This window comes from Macrotis lagotis, chromosome X (genome assembly GCF_037893015.1).
Source record: "Macrotis lagotis isolate mMagLag1 chromosome X, bilby.v1.9.chrom.fasta, whole genome shotgun sequence".
Lineage (NCBI taxonomy): Eukaryota > Metazoa > Chordata > Mammalia > Peramelemorphia > Peramelidae > Macrotis > Macrotis lagotis.
In genome coordinates this window covers 117,286,439-117,298,163 of record NC_133666.1, presented here as the reverse complement: position 1 = coordinate 117,298,163, position 11,725 = coordinate 117,286,439, and the positions used below count along the sequence as shown (strand labels likewise).

Below are 11,725 nucleotides of genomic sequence, written 5' to 3'. Positions count from 1 at the left end.
ATTGTTACCATGGTGTACCTTGATCCAGATTGAATGTGATGAAAGAGAAATCATGTTCTTTAAGGAAGAAACATAAAGTAAAAAAAGATAGCAAGATCAGAAAATAAGATATCAGTTTTTTTAAAATTAAATGTCCTTGGTCCTTGTTCAAACTCCACAGTTCTTTCTCTGGATGAAGATGATATTCTCTATTGCAGACAGCCCCAAATTGTCCCTGATTGTTGCGCTGATGGAATGAGTGAGTCCATCAAGGTTTATCATCACCCCCATGTTGCTGTTGGGGTATACAGTGTTTTTCTGGTTCTGCTCATCTCACTCAGCATCAGTTCATGCAAATCCCTCCAGGCTTCTCTGAATTCCCATCCCTCTTAGTTTCTAATAGAACAATAGTGTTCCATGACATTACATATACTACAATTTGTTAAGCCATTCCCTAATTAAAGGGCATTTACTTGATTTCCAATTCTTTGCCACTACAAACAGGGCTGCTATCATTACTTATGTATAAGTGATGTTTTTAACCTTTTCATCATTTTTTCAGGGTATAGACCCCAGTAGTGGTATTGCTAGATCAAAGAGTATGTGCATTTATTTTGCCCTTTGGGCATAATTCTAAATTGCTCTCCAGAAACGTTGGATGAGTACACAGTTCCACCAACAATGTAATAGTTTCTCAGATTTCTCACAACTCTTCCAACAATGATCATTATCCTTTCTGGTCATATTGGCCAGTCTGAGAGGTGTGAGGTAGTACCTCAGAGAAGCTTTAATTTTCATTTCTCTAATAAGTAATGATTTAGAGCATTTTTTCATATGACTATGCTTTGATCTCCTCATCTATAAGGATATGCCTTTGCATATCCTTTGACCATTTGTCAATTGGGCAATGGTTTTTTTTTTGAAAATTTGACTTAGTTTCCTGTATATTTTAGAAATGAGTCCTTTGTCAGAAACATTAATTGTAAAGATCATTTCCCAGTTTACTACAGTTCTTTTGATCTTGGTTACAGTGGTTTTGTCTGTGCAAAAGCTTTTTAATTTAGTGTAATCAAAATCATGTAGTTTATTTTTAGTGATGTTCTCCATCTCTTCCTTAGTCATAAACTGCTTCTCTTTCCATAGATCTGACAGATAAATTAGTTCTTGATCTTCTAGTTTGCTTATAATATTGTTTTTTCTTTCTAAATCCTGTATTCATTTGGATCACTCCTTCTTTAAAATGAAGTTATTTAGTTTCCAATTAGGTCTGGGTCTATATCTCCCTGGCCCAATATTGCATGTGATTTTTGTTGCATTATGATCTGAGAAAGATGTATTCACTATTTCTGCCTTTCTGCAATTGATCATTAGGTTTATATGCCCTAGTACATGGTCAATTTTTGTGTAAGTGAATGTCTTAATTTTTTAAAAACTATTCCGTCAAAACCAACTTATGTACACACTTTCAACCTAAGTATAATTCCTCTTTTAGAGTTACAATTCTCTAGTTTATGAGAATCTTCTTCCCAGGTAGGTATGTAACTAGTTTAATCTTTATGATTAGTAGTCTTTTTTTCTCCCTTGTTCCATCTTTTCATGTATCTCTTGAATTTCCTGCTTGAAGATCAAATTTCCTCTTCAGATCTGGTCTTTTCATCAGGAAAGGTTGAAAATCACCTATTTTGTTGAATATTCATCTTTGCCCCTGAAAAAGTATGCTCAGAACCAGAAAAACATTGTACACCCTAACAGCAACATGAGGGTGATGATCAACCTTGATGGACTTGTTCATGCCACCAGTGCAACAACCAGGGACAATATTGGGATATCTGCAATGGAGAATACCATCTGTATCCAGAGAAAGAATTATGGACTTCGACCAAAGACCAAAGACTATTGCCTTCAAATTAGAAACACAGAAAGCCATTATCTTATTATGTAATTTTGTTATCTCATACTTTATTTTTCTTCCTTAAATATATGATTTCTCTATCATCATATTCAACTGAGATCAATGTATCATATGATAACAATGTAAAGACTAACAGAATGCCTTCTGTGAGGGGTGGGTGGAGGGAAGCAAGAATAATGGGGGGAAAATTGTAAAACACAAAATATATAACATCTTTCTTAAGAAAAAAAAAGAAAAAGTATGCTTAGTTTTGATGAAAAGTTGATTCTTCATTGTAATCCAAGCCCCTTTTCCCTCCAGAATATCATATACCATGCCCTTCACTCCTTTAATGTTGATGCTGATAGATCCTGTGTAATCCTGACTGTGACTCCTTGGTATTTGAATTTATTCTTTCTGGCTACTTGAAGGATTTTCTCCTTGATCTGATTATTCTGGAATTTGACCACAACATTCCTTGGCATTTTCATTCTGGGATCCCTTTCAGGAGATGAGTAGATTCTTTCTTTTCTTTTTTTTAGGCTTTTTTTGCAAGGCAAACGGGGTTAAGTGGCTTGCCCAAGGCCACACAGCTAGGTAATTATTAAGTGTCTGAGACCGGATTTGAACCCAGGTACTTCTGACTCCAGGGCCAGTGCTTTATCCACTGCACCACCTAGCTGCCCCCGGTAGATTCTTTCAATGACTATTTTGTTCTCTGGTTCCAGGATACCAGGGCAGTTTGCCCTGCTAATTTCCTGAAGAATGTTGTTCAGGATCTTATTTTTTTTTTTGATTATGGCTTTCAGGTAGTCCAATAACTCTTTTGTTAAAATTTATTTTTTATTCTCATTTTGTACAAATGTTTTTTACATTAATAAAATATTCTTGTTTACAAGCAAACAGAATACCCCTCCTCCCCCATGAATATAGATAGATTTGCTTGGGCAAAAAAAATAAAAGGGAGAGAAAAAAATTAAAATAAAAAAATAATAGTAATAATTGTAGGTGGCACAATGGACTAAGCACCAGCCCTGGAGCTACGAGCACCTGAGTCCATATCCAGCCTTGTAAACCCAACAATCACCCAGCCACGTGACATGAAAGCCACCCGATCCCCACTGCCCTGCAAAAAACAAAAAAAAAGAAAGAAAAAAAGACCCAAGATAAAATAAAATAGTAATAATAGTAGGGGTGGCTGGGTGGCAGGCAGAGTATTGGCCCTTGAGCCAGGAGCACCTGGGTCCAAATCCGGCCCTAGACACCCAAAGATCACCCTGCTATGTGGCCCCAGGCAGGCCGTCCAGCCCCACTTGCCCTGCACCCTCCCCCAAATAATAATAACAAAAAATGTGCTTGAGTCTTTGTTCCAACACCAACAACTCTGTCATGGGTGGATCTCATTCTTTATGATAAGTCCATCACAAAAGTTATTTCCATATTTTTCCGCCATTGCCATTGCTGATCACAACTCCCTCCTTTCTTATTTCTCCACTACCATGTACTCTATTTTCTCTCTCCTTTCACTCTGACTCTGCTGTAGGGTAGCTGAGTGGCGCAACAGACAGATCCCTGGTCCTGGGGCCAAGAAGCCCTGAGCCCCCATACCACCCCTTACGCCCAAAATCCACCTGGCCCTGTGGTCCTGGGCAGGCTTTCCAATCCCAGCCCCTTGCAAGAAGTAAGAAAGAAAATGTGTTATATCTGACCACTCTCCCCCAATGGTCCATCCTCTCCTCCTTTATTCACATCCCCACCCCTTCCCCCTGCTCCCTGTTCCTTCTTACTCCAGATGTCTATACCCCATTGAGTATATTTGCTGTTTCTTCTCCTAGCCATCTCTGATGAGAGCAAAGGTTCCCTCATTCCCCCTTGCCTCCCCACTTCCATATAATTGCAATAGCTCATTGTAATAAAAAAAAATCTTATGTGAGATATCTTGGACTATTCCCCCTCTCCTTTTTCTTTCTCCCATTCCATTTCTCTTTTTTTCTATTGACTCCATTTTTACACCATATTTTATCTTCAAATTCAGCTTTCTCCTGTGCTTCAACTATAAAAGCTCTCTCTCTACCTGCTCTACTAACTGAGAAGGTTCATATGAGTATTATCAGTGTCATTTTTCTATGCAGGAATACATGCAGTTCATCCTCATTAAGTCCCTCATATTTCCCCCCTCTCCTCCAATCTCCATGCTTCACCTGAGTCCTGTATCTGAAGATCAAACCTTCTGTTCAGCTCTGGCCATTCCAAAAGGAACCTTTGAAATTCCCCTGGTTCATTGAAAGTCCATCTTTTTCCCTGGAAGAGGACATTCAGCCTTGCTGGGTAGTTCATTCTTGGCTGCATTCTAAGCTCTTTTGCCTTCCGGTATATTGTATTCCAAGCCCTAGGAGCTTCCAATGTAGCTGCTGCTAAGTCCTGTGTGATCCTGACTGCAGCTCCACGATATTTGAACTGTGTCCTTCTGGCTGCTTGTAATATTTTCTCTTTGACTTGGGAATTCTGGAACTTGGCTATAATATTCCTAGGGGTTGGTTTTTTGGGATCTCTTTCTCTGGGGGATCGGTGGATTCTCTCCATTTCTATTTTGCCCTCTGCTTCTAGAATATCAGGGCAATTTTCCTGTAGTAATTCTTTGAAAATGATGTCAAGGCTCTTTTCCTGATCATGACTTTCAGGTATTCCAATAATTTTTAAATTATCTTTTCTAAGTCTGTTTTCCATATCAGTTGTTTTTTCAATGAGATATTTCACATTTTCTTCTAATTTTTCATTTTTTTTGTTTTGAAGTATTGATTCCTGATTTCTGGTAAATTCGTCAATCTCCCTGAATTCTATTCTTTGTCTGAAGGATTTATTCTCCTCAGAGAGTTTTCTTATCTCTTTTTTCCATCTGGCCAATTTTGCTTTTTAAAGCATTCTTCTCCTCAATAACTTTTTTGAACTGTTTTATCCATTTGACCTAAGCTGTTTTTTAGCATGCTATTTTCTTCAGCATTTTTTTGGATTTCCTTGACTAAGCTGCTGACTTCATTTTCATGTTTTTCCTGCATCTCTCTCCTTTCTTTTCCCAGTTTTTCTTCCAACTCCCTCATTTGATTTTCAAAGTCTTTTTTGAGCTCTGTCATAGCCTGAGCCCAATTTCTGTTTTTCTTGGAGTCTTTAGATGCAGGAGCTTGTGTTTCCTTATCTTCAGGCTGAGTATTTTGATCCTTCTTGGGCTCATTTGCAAAATATTTCTCGATAGTCTTCCTTTTGTTTCTTTGCTTGCTCATTTTCCCAGTCTGGGCCTGCTTTGGGGTGCTTCCTGAGCTTTTGGGACACTCCCACAAGGGTCTCAGTGTGTGATGCTCTGTCCTCCCTCCTGGTCTGTGAATGACCATAAGCGCCCCCCTCTACCATGGGGTTGAGGTGGGGGGCCCTGCTGTTCTATGGGGGGGCCTAGAATGTGATCAGGATCTGAATGTGGTCAGAGCCCCAGAGTCCTGTTCCAGGGGCAGAGGACAGAGCTCAGCAGTCTCTCTTCACTCCCCTCCCTCAGCTCAATGGGCTCATGCCCTGGGGGCTCCTGCTTACTGGCTCTGCCTGCTTCTGTTTCCTGGATCAGGGCTGGGGAATGACCATGCTGCTCACTGTGCGCCCTGAGGGCTGGGCTCCACGTGCTCGCTCTGGCAGAGGTCCCCCGCTGTTACCCCTCTTTGTGCCCGGTGCTGCTCAGGGTGCAGCTCAGGAGACTCCCCCGCTGCTGTGAGCTGTGGCTCCCAGAGCCCTGGGGCTGCCTCCGGGAGGCTGAAGTTCTTTTGCTCTGGCCAGCCACCCCTCTGGCAGGCGGCCTCTCCGATCCCGGGGAGCAGAGCCTTTCTGCTCTTTTCCAGGTTACTTTGAGTAGGAGAACTGCCTCACTGGGTCCCTTTGTGGGTTCTGTCTCTCGAAAGTTTAGTTAGAGTTCTTAGCTGATGAGTTTTATCAGAGAGCTCCTAAGACTGGATCCCTTCTTGTCCCAATAACTCTTAAATTATTTCTCTTGGATCTACTTTCCAGGTTAGTTCTTTTGCCAATGAGGCATTTTACATTTACTTATATTTTTTCATTTTTTTTTTTATCAATTTAACAGATTCTTGGTGTCTCATGGGGTCATTAGCTGTCATTAGTCTCAGTCTACTCTTCAAGGAATTTTTTTTTTTATTTTAGTTTGCTTTTGCATCTCCCTTTCCATTTGGTCAATTCTATTTTTAAAGGAGCTATTATCTTTTTTCATTTTTCCAATTGTGTTTTGGAAGGAATTGTTTTCTTTTTACATTTGCTCAATTGTATTTTTAAAGGATTTGTTTTCTTCTGTCATTTTTTTGTAGTAAAATGTAAATTTTCCCTTGCATTTCTTTCCTCAAGTATTCCCTTTGATTTTAAAGATCCTTTCTGAGTTCTTCTGAGGAGTCTTTCTGGGCTGCTGACCAATTCAAACTCTCCTCTGAAACTTCACATGTAGCATCCCTTCTGGCCTCCTTTTCTGAGCTGGTCTTTTGCTCATTTTTATTGCCAAGATACAATAGATCCTGCCTTTCTCTGACCTTTCTTATTCATTTTGGTGTTTGTTACTTGGTCCTATCCCAAGGTCCTTGTGTTGCAGGAGGGACTTATTTACAGACCTTTGGTGTTGTGACTTTGGGTCATAAATGTTAGGAAATCCAGGGGATTGCTCAATGGACCAATAGGGACAGAACAGCAGAGACTCTTTCTCTGGACTGTCAGTGCTGGGGTTTCAGTCACCTATTTCCTGGGTCATTGGGAAAGGTGGGGTTGTATCTGGGCTTTCTGTGTTGGGGAATTCCAGGTCCTCCTGACTGGGAATGTCAGGGTCTGACTCTCTGCGTTGAGCTGTTCATATTAGTCATGTTGACTGAATGGGAGTCTTGGCATCCTGCTGGAGCATGCCAAACTCCCCTCCTGCTTCCTGCCCTGTGCAACTGACCCAAGCCTGAACTGTGAAAGCCTCTGCTGGAGATCTCCCTAACAGGTGAGTCTCCACTTTGCCCCACCACAGTCCAGGTGCTGGGTTTCTATTCTCTTCCTTGGATATATTAACACTCCTCTGTTACAACCTTGCTGGAAGATGTTCTGCTTTTTTCTTTTGTAGGTTCTGTTGCTCCAAAAATCTGTTAAGAGACTTGATCAATGTCTAGGTGGTACAGAGAATAGAGCACTGATCCTGAAGTCGGGAGGACATGAGTTCAAATTTTATCTTAAACCTTTACTACTTTCTAGCTATGTGACCTTGGGCAAATCACTTAACCCTATTGCCCACCAAAAACCAAAAACTAAAACAAAAAAAAGAAGGAACAAGATGATAAATTTGTTCTACTCCTACTCCATTGTGGTCCTCCACAGCAAAGGTCTCATGATGTTCTTGACCCTACTTTTAATCCTGTCCAAGCGAATTTGTCTTTAAAGTTTGATTTGGAGACCTTTGCGCTGGGTGAGAAAATTTCTAGTTATAGTTCTAGTAATATGTCATAATATGCCATTCATATACCCATATCAATGAACTTGCACACATTTTCAGGAAAGGCCAAATTAGCAGCTCTAAAATATAGAGTCTATTTATAATGGACGATGGAACAATTTGAAGGATTTAGAAAAAAATTTGCTTTGCTATGCATGAACAGAAGATCAAACTAAATGTTGCTTTGACTTTGATCCTTATGTTATTTCTCAATTATATTTGAAAGGCTTAGAGGCATATCTAATAATATGTTTAACTCATATTCTGTAGTGCTTGTTTTTTTTTGCTCTGAGGAGCTCAAAGCACTTCACATATTTGCTTCAATTACCTGTTTCTATTCTTGTACATTTGGTTAATACCTGTATTCTATTCTCTGACTTTCAGATGTTTATAATTCTCTTCCTAACTGCAATTTTCTCATAAATCCTTTTGCCCTGAAAATTTCCAAAACTATTTAACAGGAGTGCCATATTTAGCTATTAAATGTGTCTAATTCTTGTAGATAAGGCTGTTCTCTTTTCATTTGGCATCAAGGGATTGACTCAAAATAACTATCCTTTTGTCACAAAGAAAGAACAACAGAACTAAAGATTTCACTAAAATGGAGATTTTACTATCATTTAAAAGAAAAGACATAAAATATCTGAACTTCAACTTCTGTGCATGGCAAGTTGAAGATCTCCTTTTGACTGTTTGAAATCTCCAATTCAAGAAATTATTTGGTTTTTTTCTTTTCATGTTTTATGAGAGAACAGAGATTTTTAAAGCCAGACTTTAAATTTTGTTTAAAATCATCCTCTGTTTTGAGTAGGTAATATTGTTACATGTATTTGACATGAAGTACTTTCTACCATTCAATAGTATCCCCAAAACAGACTGCCTTTAATATTTTGTATATGCTTTATCCATTCAACAAGAGACAGTTAATTCTTTGAGGGCAAAACACATGGGTATTATATATCTTTATAACATCTGAAATCTTGGGCATATTACATTGTTTTTGATGTATGTTCAATTTATTTTTGCTAAAATAATGAATTTTGTCTTTAGAGTAATAACACCCTCAATGACATTAAACATTTTTTAGTATATTTTAAACTAGGAAAATTATAAATAAATTATAAATTATAAAAAATTATAAAGCAGAGGAGACTCAAAAGCGATATATTAATACTCCATTAAATCCATGAACTCATTGCTGTAGTTAGTTCCTTAAATAATGAAGATATCACTCACCCTTTACTGCATAGCTCATGCAACTCTGGTATTCTTTTAGACTGAGATACCCCCAAAATAGATTAGATCTCCCATTAGATCTTTTTTGATTTGTTTTGTTTTTGGTTTTTGCAAGACAATGGGGTTAAGTGATTTGCCCAAGATCATGCAGCTAGGTAATTATTAAGTGTCTGAGGTCAGATTTGAACTCAGGTCCTCCTGACTCCAGGACCGGTGCTCTATCCACTGCACCACCTAACTGCCCCCATTAGATCTTTTAACATTTAATGTGCAAAAGACTAAGACTGATACTATGTAGGAAAATTACTAGACTATCTTTTTCTTTGATCAAACACTCCCTAGTTCCTCTTTTCATCAAGTCTTTTTTTTGGGGGGGGATAATTCAATGCAACAAACATTTATTAACCACCTACAATGTCCAAGTCACTGTGCTAGATACTGACTGTAGGGAGACAAAGCTGACATAGTCTTTGCCTTCAAGGAGCTTCAACTCTACTGAGGGGATTCAACATGCACAAGGTTAAGTAAATACAAGGTATTTACTTGAGTAGGAAGAGAGTACCAACACTGGGGGAAATGGGGATCAAGGGAGACTTCATGGTGGAGGGATCACCCAAGATCTTGAAGAGCAAAAATATTGAGAGTGAGAAATGAGTAAGGAGTGTATTCCATACAGAGAGGGCGACCTCTATGAAGGACAGAGGTGTGAGAGAAGATGCCAAGCTGAGGCAATAGCTAATAGTCCAATTTGGCTAGAATGTGGTATGCATGAAAAGGAGTAAAATAAAAAGCTAGGAAGGGAGGTAGAGGTTCTTAAATAGCAGACTTAGGAGTTTTTATTTTATCCTGGAGGCAATCAGGAGGAAACTAAACCTAAGGGAATGACCTGATAGAAAACAAACTTTGTTATTGTTCTAGGGGTCTACCTTGGGCACCAGTTTTTCTTCTTTGCTATTAACAATTTCTTTCCACAATGAGTTCATAATAATATTCATGACATATAGGGAATCATTTAGTGTGAATACAGAAAACAACATCACAATCAAACCAATTAGATATTCTTCACACAGGGGCAGCTAGGTGGCACAGTGGAGTCAGCCTTGGAGTCAGGAGCACCTGGGTTTAAATCTGACTTCAGACACTTAATAATTACCTAGCCGTGTGGCCTTGGGCAAGTCATGTAACCCCATTGCCTTGAAAAAAAAGATATTCTTCACACAAGTATGGGTAAGGGAATCAAGGATGTTCATAGGCAGTGGGCAGAGAAAGACATTGGCCTCTGAGATGGTAGCAATACTAGCATAGAGGAAGCCTTTGGGGGATTACAAACTCTCAATGAAAGTGTACACAGTCCTAGCAGGGAACATTGCCTATTGATTGGCACACTGGGAGGTTTAGGATCTGGGTCTGTGTTATTATTGTCAGTCCTAAAGTGAGCCTCTTCCTCATTCCCCCTCTTCAGTGGAAAGTCTACTGTTATGAGGTATAGATTCCTGGAATATAAGGTTGATGATAAACTAGAGTAAGAAGGCCTAATGACCAGTGGAGAAGGCTCCAGAGTCTGCATTGCTTTTCCTCTCTGCCATCGAAGGCCTGGTCACTGGGGTACATGGGGTGGCAGATCGCAGGGTTGTCTCATTCACCTCTTCAAACTTCTTGGCTTTGTACTGGTCTGCACCCTTTAGAAAGTTAAGGAGATGGATGTCACAGAGAACAGTGCCCTCTCCCACTGAGGTAAAGGCTGTCACATTGCTGATGATGGTGGGTATGATGCTAAACTTGCCAGCATTCCAGTATACCAGTACATCAAAATAAATGCCAAATGCTTTCAAGATCATCTGATACTCACTTACATTTTCCATTTTAAAGTATTTGGCAAACCTGAAGTTGTAGCCAGGAGAGACATTGCTCCTCTCAGAAATGCCATCTAGCTGGATAAAGGAATATTTGGGGATATACTCATCTGAGGACCTGTCCAAGTCACAGACTCAGCCAATCTTAATGCCCAGGACTCCTAAGTTGGAGAGCTTGGAAAAATTTTGTCCTGCAAAATTGACTACATCACCTACTTGAAGGATGGGGCAGAAGGGGGCAATTTCTGGATGGAAATGATATTTCTTTGTGAATACAGAGGTAAGGTTGGGTAACAAGTTTCCCTTCTCAAAGTTGAAAAGAGTGAAGCGGATGCTGTTTTCGATGAAGATGGTGAAGTTCTCAGCTTCCATCATGACAGGCATCTTCAGTGTTGACTTCCATAGGGCACCAGTCTTGGATCTCACAAGTTCTCAGCATAAAGTTATAGTTCAAACAGTGGCCAGTGAGAATGCTTCCAACAGTGAAACTTTCTGCCTGGCAGTCCTTGTCTGTGATACAGGCTCTCTTCATTCTGAAAATATCATCAAAAGGCAGATGCTTTGATGGAGCATCTCTTTATTCCTCCTTTCCTGCTATCTCCCAGAACCCTTCAAGGAATTAGTGACGAGGCTCATCATTTTCCACTACAATCCATCCTTCACATAGCTGCCACTGAGTATTCTACAAATTTGACTATGTTACTACTCTGCTTAAGCAATATCAATGTCTTCTTATGGTCCCTATTCAGTATTTAAAGCTCTTTAGAGTTGAGCTATAATCGCTCTTTGAAGATTAATTTTATGCTTCCTTTATCTCCCACTTCTGGATCTTTTCATAGACTGCCTGCCATGCTTCAAATAATCTCATGTCTCCTTTTCATCAAGTCTTGAATCTAGTTTACAATATGTAAACCAGTTACATATAACATACATCTCTGTACATACATACATCTTTGAGATATACATATTTTTGATTCTCAGAGATTATAATATTCTATAATTCTCCATTATATATCATAACTAGGAGAAAAGTAATATAAAAGATTTTTATGTCAAAAAGAAACAAGAAATTAATCATTAAAAGCATTGTAAAATTTCCCAAATACAAAGTGATGTTCAATTCTGGAGATATGGTAATAGACATTGTCTGCCTAAGTTATGTATTCTGATTAACTAATTCATTAGGAAGACTGATCGGTTGTTTTCATAGTTCAAACAACAGATAAAATGATTTTTTCTCTGTTATGACTTAAATTATGAGAT

The 11,725-nt window shown here is 39.1% G+C and overlaps 1 pseudogene; it reads right to left on the bottom strand.

Moving 5' to 3' along the window:
- Nucleotides 1-10,141: 10,141 nt before the first annotated feature.
- LOC141498817 (P2X purinoceptor 3 pseudogene) lies at nucleotides 10,142-10,994 on the bottom strand (annotated as a pseudogene).
- Between the last annotated feature and the right edge of the window lie 731 nt (nucleotides 10,995-11,725).